Source organism: Suncus etruscus, chromosome 1, assembly GCF_024139225.1.
Source record: "Suncus etruscus isolate mSunEtr1 chromosome 1, mSunEtr1.pri.cur, whole genome shotgun sequence".
In the NCBI taxonomy this organism is placed as follows: domain Eukaryota; kingdom Metazoa; phylum Chordata; class Mammalia; order Eulipotyphla; family Soricidae; genus Suncus; species Suncus etruscus.
Window position 1 is genome coordinate 128,326,784 of NC_064848.1, and position 10,223 is coordinate 128,337,006.

The following is a 10,223-nucleotide window of genomic DNA, read 5'->3' on the forward strand; positions in this document are numbered from 1 at the left end:
ATATGTGGCCCGCAGGCCATAGTTTGAAGACCACTGCTCCAAACATAAACACACAACATATATACCATATTTTCTGGTATATAAGATGACTTTTTAACCCATGAAAAACTTCTTAAAAGTTGGGGGTTGTCTTATATGCCAGTATAAGGCATGCTGAAATTTACTCCAGCTTCAGGGACGAGTAATCTGCCCCCCTCTTACTGCTGCATCCTATCCAGCTGCCAGGTGTCATCACTCAGTCCTCTACTTGATCTGATTCATCTTTCAGGGCACACAGAGAAGCTGAGTTATGAGTGCTGCATCCCATACAGCTGCCAGAATCATCGCTGGTATGCTACTTTCTGGTGCTCAGTCCACTGATTGTCCTTATTAATCTTTCAGGGCACACAGGAGCTGAGTTACCAAACTACACATCTCATCTAGCCACCAGGTATGTGCTGCTCAGTCCTCTGTTCAGCTTTTATGGGACACAGGAGGCACTCTGTCTTTCTCTAGTAGTCCTATTAATAACTGCACCCAAGCCAGCTGCTTTTGGTGGAAACCCCTCTTCCTGCTCTCAATGTAGATCACAATTAAAAAATTACAGTCACTTACTACAAATGACAAATGTAAAATGATTGTTTGCACTCCAAAGTCTAGCTTTATTGAACATATACTCTTAACTTTGAGAGTTCTATCTTTTTTTCTTACATTTTTTAAATTTCCATTTGGTGTGTGTTAAAAGAGAGGTAGTCTTACATGGCGAATATAGCACAAACCCTATATTTTAACAGGAAAAGTCGTGGGTTGTCTTATACACCCAGTCATCTTATGCACTGAAAAATATGGTATATGGTTAAATATGTTACCTTTATGTGTAAATTATTTTTCAAATAGTAATTTTGCTATGGGAAAAGACATTTACAGCATAATATTTTCTTTTTACTGTGACTTGAAAATATGACAAAAATTTAAGAAAATTAAAGATTCCCATTTTTTTATTTACAATGTTTAAACAATGTATTTGACTAGGTTGATAAGAAATAGCATGTCTCATATCTAAATTAGGTATTTTAAGTAAAATAAAACAATTACTTAAAAGAGTGTACATGAACACAATAACCCAATGTAAAATAGATTATGTTGCTACAATCATTTGAAAATTGACAGGCATAATATCTAATAATCCCCTTTACAATAAAAATGTAATTTATTGGAGAAATGTGGGACCGGAGAGATAGCATGGAGGTAAGGCATTTGCCTTTCATGAAGAAGGTCATCGGTATCACTAAACATTTATAGTGCAATTAAAATTTAAAATTTAAACGGGCCAGAATGATAGCACAGCAGTGGGGCATTTGCCTTGCACGTGGCCCATTCAGGATGGACCGTGGTTCGATCCCAGGTGTCCCATATGGTCCTTCGAGTCATGAGTGATTTTTGAGTGCATACCTAGGAGTAACCCCTGAGCATCTCAAGGAATGACCCAAAAAAGCAAAAATGAAAAAAATAACAGTATTAAATAGTATTGAGCATATAAATAACATAAATCTCACATTGCTGGTGTGTAAACGAATTTCATGTAAACGAATTTATTCTCTTGGGAAACGTTTTGGAAGCTTTTTAAATAACTAAATATATTTTAAAACTTTTTATTAGAGAAATGAGAACATATGTTAGAACAGACATGTATGTTTGATTAATTGTGGTATCTTTATTAGCAATAGCCAAAAGATAAAATTAAAAACATAATTTTTCTCAGTAAGTGCAAAGTTAAAAATAGTTGTAGTAAGGTGGGCAGAGTAAAAAGAAATATAGTGTACTTGTAATGTGGAACAATTATGAACAAGTAATCATCTATCTTATATAGAGCAACCTGGATAAATAGATTTTAATGTTATTGTATTGAAAGGAAAGTCCTTTTAGAACGTATGTATTTAATGATAAACTTAAAGAAGTTTGTTGACTTTAAAAAAATAGCCAAATGAAGACAGTTGTCAGTGTGACTATGAGAATACACCATGGGAATATATAAAAATAGCATGAAATAGATTCTAATCTATGTTGTAATATTTGTTATGCACATGCATGGGACAAAATGATGCAGAATTATATAAATACAATAATAAAAATAAAAATATCTATTAAATTTTTGTATTTTTATATTAAGTAAAACATTTGGGAAACTGGATAATGAGAACAAAGCTTTTATTGGCTTTTTCTTCCCAGCTTAGAGCATATTTACCAATTATATCTAAAGAACTAAAATAACCAAAAACGTTAATATTAAAGAAAAGTAAAAAATGCAAATTATACACAGATGGAACTGTAATTGAAGTGCTCTTTCAAAGATATGTCAGAGGATTTTAACATCTGAATAATTAATATGATAGTTGAATTTCAGAATATTAATAGGAATAATCTCTTAAAACTTGATTTGAAAATTTATATAATAAAAGATCATTATTTTATATACTAGGTTAACTCAACTATTATTGAAATATCCACTGATCTTTAATTGTGACAATCACAACTGAAAATGAGCTAGCAATTCTTTAATTTTACTAAAATTTACTTTTACAAATGTAAGTCAATTGCAACTAAAATTATGTAAATGCAGTTTCCTAGGAAATTAGAATAACATTAGAAATAATTAAATCAAAGATTTTAAAACTTTGTCATTTATCTATAAATGCTTAAAAAGCTAAAATTAGATCAATATATCTATAGGTCTATCGATTCACATATTACAAGTCACAACATCTCAAGCCCCACACAGATGTTGTTCTAAAAATGCAACAGCCATTAGAGAAAAGGGAGGGACTCCTAATGTCTGTGAATGTGCATGCAAATAGGATTTTTGTAATATTGCCAGACATTGTGTGACAGCTGGTCTTAACAGAATGCTAAATAAAATCTTTAGTTAAATTTAACTAAGAGCTATTTATTTTATTCAATGTCTATGATGCTAATATTTCATTTTAGTAGATGTATCTTTATCTTACTAAAAGTAAATGCCATAGGTTGCATGTCTTATTTTTTTAAAGATACTGTGATTTATAATACTATTATTTTTTTTCTTATATAAAATTCCATTACTTTGGGCTTTCTTAGATTTAAATGTCTTGGGATCCTATGGATTTTTCTTTCACATTAAAATTCAGAGTCTTTAATATTGGGAAACTTGAGCAACTGGAAAAGTGATCATAGACATGGTTTTGGCATGGATATTGAGTTATTAAAAGTAACTAAGCCTCAGTCTCATTTCAAATTACCCATTTTTTCTGGTCTTCTAAATATAGATCCAGTCAACATATTGTGTGAAATAAATGATGACAATGATGACATAAATATAGCACAAAATATAACACCAACAATATGGCATTTTGTACCATAAATTATACAAAAATATTTTATGTATGACCTAACTTAAGCTACATAAGAGTATGATAAAATGATAAAAGAGAAAAGTCCAGAATTGACATTAAGAGACAGAATATCTGTGTACATAAAAAGGGAGAAATAATATAGTAAATCTGGTAGTGTCTTTTCATTTTCATTAGACAAAATTTTCACCATCTTTGCTAATTCTACTCCTAGACAATTAATGTGTTAGTTGCTATTAAATATGTACTATTTTCTTAAATTCTCCTTATTATCATTTATATGAAGATCAATAACAGTTTATGTAAAATAAGTATGCATTTAAAATAATGTTTATTAGAGAGTTAGAAGTCATACTCTTATTTTCTTCTTCTGCATGAAATTTACCAATCTGACTAATGATTCTTGCTCAGTCAGCTCCAATAATTTTAACTGACTTCTCCACAGGACCAACCTCCACCTACTACCTGGTCCTCTGAGCAATGCTATTGACCTCTAGGTACTCAGCTTGAGATAGCTTCTGATAAGAGCTGAGTTTGGATCAAAAAAACAAAAATACTCTGTAAGAATTTTAGCAAAAATTATATTTATCCTTAACAGTACATTATATATAATGCTCACAATTTATATAAAATATTTTATTTTGTTATGTTGATAAAAATAGAATTCCTCAATAATTGCTTTATAAGTTTATTAGATAATTTAATGGAAATTTAGATATTGTTTTAATTGCTAGTGATTCAATTGCTAGTGTTTTAATTGCTAAGGACTTAACGTTGTAATAATTATTAAGTCCTTGTTGGTGCATGATGGAGTTGGATGGATTGTACTGCAGCTCCTCCAGCCTAGCGGGTCTGAGGGTCCATGATAACGGTGAGGAAATGACCCACAGTCAGTCAGTAGAAGTCAGGAGACATGAAGCTTTATTATAAGGCCCTAACCACCATGTGTGGCTTCTAAGCTAAACAGCCTCTGCATCTATGCTGTCTCTGATTTCTCTGTACTGCCTCTTCCTGTTGAGTCTCTCATCTCCATGAGCCTCTGTCTGTCCCTACCCCACGGTAACCCCTTAAATTACCAACCACAGATCCCTCCCAGCTATGTGAGGGTCTCCCTCTCCAGGTGAGATAGGCAGAAAGTTGGGGGGAAGGTAACAACTTAATTTTAGTTGTTAGAATTCATTGTTAGAATATTATAAAGGCCTATGACATCACCATGCACAACTGTATGTTTGTGTATTCTTTGTTTGATAATTTTAGAGTTATCAGGGCCAGAGATGAGTGCTGAGAGAAGGGAGATTGCCTTACATAAAGACAACCTGGATTAATTCCCAGGACCACATATGATCCTGCCAAGCACTGCCAGTAGGGATTCCGAGTTTAGTCAGGAGTTAGCACTGAGCACTCTAGGAGTGATGTTGTCCCCTCTACCCTCTAAAACGGACATTATCAATATATGCCAATTACCGTATTAGAAAATTTACTGAGACAAATAAGATTTGTTTTTTTCTTTCTATTTTTGGGTTCTTGGGTTTTGGGCCACACCCGGTGATGCTCAGGGGTTACTCCTGGCTATGCCCTCAGAAATTCCTACTGGCTTGAGGGACAATATGGGACGCTGGGGGATTGAACCTCGGTTCACCCTAGTTTACTGTGTGCAAGTCAAATGCCCTATCACGTATGCCACTGCTCTGGCCCCTTTTCTTTAGAAAAAGAGGGCTGTGATAAGTGTTGCTTTATTTAAAAATTCAGCTTTGTAATAATAAGAAAATAATATTTTATACAGGAGTACTTGTAGAATATTTACTATAAATAACATTAAGACATTAGAGAAAATTAATGCACTATATTTATCACTAAATGTTAAAGAAATAAAATGAATGTGATTATTGGAATATATATTAATGAAGTATAACTAGACTCAATAACAGAACAGAAATTTTTTACTTTTTGCCAAAACTTTATCAAATATAATATATTTTGAATACAGTTACCCTTTTAAGTATTTGATTTTGTGTTTTTCGGCTAAAACATAAAGTTTTTTGCCATCTTTACTACCAATAAAATGTTATAAAATATCCTGAACTCCCTGCAACTACTTTATGCTTCATACAATCAATATGATCCATTGTTAACTCTTGGGATCCCATATTTTGTCTTCCTTTTATTAAGTGTCATAAAAAATGAGTAAGGACATATTTTTATGTGACTATTTTCACTTAAAATGTACATTTTTAATTTGTTTATATTTTATATGTTTGATTTATAATCAGTATACAATATTGCAGAATTTAAATATCAGATCATATTCAGCTGCATGCAGGGTAAGAGACTTAATCTCCATGTTATGTATCTGGCCCCATTTTAATAAATTCCTTTTAACTGAAATGATTATGAAATTTAATTTTATTCTCTCTAACCCTCCAGCCCCTGTTGACAAAAATTTTATGAACTATTCTAAGATAATCAGAATATTATCTGAATTTTTAACAGTAAAATTTTAGTAATAAATGTTTACTTAAGTAAAAATAATGTTACATTATTTCTGTCTAGATGGCATTTGAATCCCTATGCCCATACTTTATCAGTCCCATACATAAAACTCAAAATTTTGATAAATGCATGCATGTAGTATTGTTTGTTTATATTTATAACTTATTTTTATATTTTTATAACTTTCAAAAATATATTAAATTCTTCATTTTGGGGGGGGTTGGTACTTACTAAGAGGTGTTCAGGGGATACATCTGGCTCTGCACTGGAGAGGAGGTAGAGCATTTACCTTGCATGCAGAAGGAGAGTAGTTCAAATTCCGGCATCCCAAATGGTCCCCCAAGCCTGCCAGGAGCAATTTCTGAGCATAGAGCAGGGAGCAACCCTAGAGTGTTGCAGGGTGTGACGCCCCTCCAAAAAAAAAAATAAGAAAAAGAAAAAGAAAAAGAAATTAATCCTGGAATTCTCATGGTACCATATGAGATGCTAAAGATCAAATCCATTGGTCACATGCAAAACAAATACCTACTTGCTATGCTATATATAGCTCTGGCCCCATAAACTCAACAAAATTGTTTTTATTTTTTTTAGTTCTTTTTGGGCCACACTCGTTTGATGCTCAGGGGTTGCTCCTGGCTAAGCACTTCAGAAATTGCCCCTGGCTTGGGGGGACCATATGGGAAGCTGGGTGATCTAGCCACGGTCCTTCCTTGGCTAGCACTTGCAAGGCAGACACCTTACTTCTAGTGCCACCTCTCCAGCCCCAACAAAATTGTTAACTATTCCTTTATCCAATAATTTTTTTTGAGAAGAATTGAATGCAGTGTCCAATACAGGCAAGGCAAGATCTCTACCTCTGTGTTATATCACCATCCTGAGAAAAAAATTTTTGTTGTACTTCTATGTATTGGAATAGCGTTGATGAATTGGTTCTTATTTTGAAGAGGGATACACTTGTTGGTGCTTTAATCTCACTCCCAACTTTATACTCGGGAATTATTCCAGAGTTTGCTACATGCAAGGCAATAGTTATACCTCCCCTCCTCACACACACATAGAGTGACTCAAAATTATTTCACAAAAATATATTTTGTGTGTGAGAAGCAAGACAAGTTTTTATTAAAACTTATTTAGGAAGGTTTGAGTGAAAGAGAGAAAAGGAACGAGGTATTTATTTAAGAGAGAATACAGGTTTCTCCAGGGTGGAATTAGGCAAGCAAAGAAACAGGCAATAAAGTGAGCTACATGTTTAAAGGAGAACACAGGCTTGAAGAACAAGCCAAAAAAATTACTATTTTTATATTATGTACGATAAGCAATGCCAAGCTGTTTTCATTTTTAGTGTAAACATTATTTAAACAGGGATTATAAATTACATGACTCCTATGTTTGCTCCAGATGTTTGCAGATACTGAATTCCCAAACCTTTGACAGAGTACTACAAATAGAGTGTGTTTTTCCAAAAGTAAGATGGCAGAGATTAAGTTTAGTTAAATCTTGATAATTAGCACTTGCAAGTCAGGGTACTTGGGAAAAGGGAACGTTGCCAAAGGGACCAAGTATCCTTTAATAAGAACTAATATATGACTGCCTGATAATAAACATGAAACTCAGAGCAGAACAAAATGAACTAGAATTCTTACTAATTTTTTGAACTCATAAATAATTAGGGACAATTATCATTTTTATCAGTAGGAAGGGGTTAGGGAATTATAATAAAATGAATGGAGAAGTGCTTAGATAGACACAAATATCAAATTCATAAAATATAATTGTTTACCTAGAGATATACAAAAATAAAATCTTTATCATGTTAATGTGCTGCTAATAGAATAGAAATTTTATTTTTGTGATTTACTTTTTCTATAATATGTGATATAGTACAGAGAGACATCTCCAAACTCAAGGAGAGTGATACTACAGTAAGTAGGATATTTGCCTTGCAAGTAACTATTTGGTATTGAACTCCATTGCCACATATGGTCCATGAACCCTGGCGGGAGTGTACCCTTAGTACTTAGTGCTCCTCTAGTAAGCCCTGAACATCATCAGCTGTGGCCCAAACACTGAAAACAAACTATGAAAAATTTCTCAAAACTCAAGAATTAGAAAATAAATCTTGTTTAAATAAATAGGAAAGATTTTTAAACAAACACATGAGCAATGGAAAGATGCCTACAGAAAATGACCAAATATAGGGGCCAGAGAGATAGCACAGCAGTAGGGCATTTGCCTTGCACACAGCCGATCCAGGATGGATGATGTGAACTTCAAATCCCCGCATCCCATATGGTCCCTCTGGCAACTTCTGAGCGTAGAGGTAGGAGAAACACCTGAACCTTGCCTGGTGTCACCCAAAATCAAAAAGAAAAAAAAAAATCTAAATGTAAATATACCAAATAGAATTTTTTTTTTTTTTGGTTTTTGGGCCACACCCGTGTGATGCTCAGGGGTTACTCCTGGCTATGAGCTCAGAAATCGCCCCTGGCTTGGGGGGACCATATGGGACGCCGGGGGTTCCAACTGCAGTCCTGATCCTTGGCTAGCACTTGCAAAGCAGACACCTTACCTCTAGCGCCACCTTCCCGGCCCCTCCAAATAGAATTTTATGTAATTAAAAGAAACCAAAATCTATTAAAATGTCCATTTTCATGATTGTTAACATTATATAAAATTAAAAAGAAATGAAATTTATTTAGAATATGATAAACAGGATTCCTAACTTTTCTAAGTTTCCTAACTTTTTAAGATGGTATATTTTAGGGGTGGAGCGGTGACACAAGCTGTAAGGCCTTGCCTGCACTAGATTAGGACGGACCAAGTTTCGATCCCCTGGCTTCACATATGGTCCCCCAAGCCAGGAGCGATTTCTGAGTGCATAGCCAGGAGTAACCCCTGAGCATCACCGGGTTTTTCCCAAACGGGGGGGGGGGGAGATGGTATATTTTAAAAAGGCAATTTTGCACTGAATTAATTGCAATGCCCACCATAAAATAAAAGATGTTTTGTTGAAACTTTATTGATAGCAGAGTGGGTAGAGTGTTTGCCATGCACATACGGGTTCTATCACCTGCCTCTTATAGAATCCTTGGAGCCTGTCAGGATGAATTTCTGAGAGCAGATCCAAGAGTAACCCTAAGCATCATTATCATCTAAGTACAATGTCTAATGAACATTTATGAGTGTCAATATTAATATATTGTACCATTCACAAGTCATCATGCAATCACAGAGTCCAAAGATGGCCTAGCAATCTACTAGTTTTACAAATGTTGCTTTTATTCATAAATAGTAATTAATATAATGTTGATTAGTTCGTGCTTAGTTAAAAATGCCTTTTCACATGATTATAAAATCAAAATATATATTATATTTATTAATTGATATAAATAAAATATTGTATTCAATAAGAATTTTTCCAAGGGAGAGGATGAAGGCAGTCATCCATTAACACAAATTATGCAGTTGATTTTCCCACTTTTAGGGAAGTCACAGGGTAAAAACATCTGAAGTAAAATTAATAAGCTTCACTCTGGGAAAATCACCTTCATGTTATCTCATGGTATCTCATGATAGTTCATGGTATCTCCCCTGCCAGAAAAGTATTCAATAATAATTTTTTAGAAAATAAATGCTGGGGCCGGGTAGGTGGCGCTGGAGGTAAGGTGTCTGCCTTGCAAGCGCTAGCCAAGGAAGGACCGCGGTTCGATCCCCCGGCGTCCCATATGGTCCCCCCCAAGCCAGGGGCGATTTCTGAGCACATAGCCAGGAGTAACCCCTGAGCGTCAAACGGGTGTGGCCCAAAAACCAAAAAAAAAAAAAAAAAAAAGAAAAGAAAAGAAATGCTGTTTTATAAGTGTGGGATATTCAAATCTTTTTTTCAAATTATGGTACACAGTGATGCTCAGGGGTTTCCCTTGGCTCTGCACTCGGGAATCATCATGTTTGTGTTCAGGGAAACTATATGTAGGATGCTGGGATTCATCCCACAATCATCCACATGCATGGTAAATACCCCAACCTGCTATAACACTCTGGCTCCCTCATCATCCAATTTCAGTACTCCAATGGGTTCCTTACTTTGGTTTCAGTACTCAAAGTCTGTTGGCCATAAATTAGATATTATACAATCTCAGAAGGCAGAATTGCCAGGACAGAACTTGGGATATATTGGATGATGAACCATTTCTCAGATGAACCTCAAAGATAGGTGTACAGAATCAATATGTTGATATTCTGCCACAAACTAGGATAACTGACCATACACATTTGTATTAGGGCTAAAATAAAAATAAAAATTTAATATTTTAATAGAATTTTAAAGGGTATCTTCTATAAGAGGCATAGATACAGATAATTATAGGTTAA

The 10,223-nt window shown here is 34.3% G+C and overlaps 1 pseudogene; it reads right to left on the bottom strand.

The window, feature by feature from the left end:
- Positions 1–9,282: 9,282 nt before the first annotated feature.
- On the bottom strand, positions 9,283–9,461 carry LOC126033594 (uncharacterized; annotated as a pseudogene).
- Between the last annotated feature and the right edge of the window lie 762 nt (positions 9,462–10,223).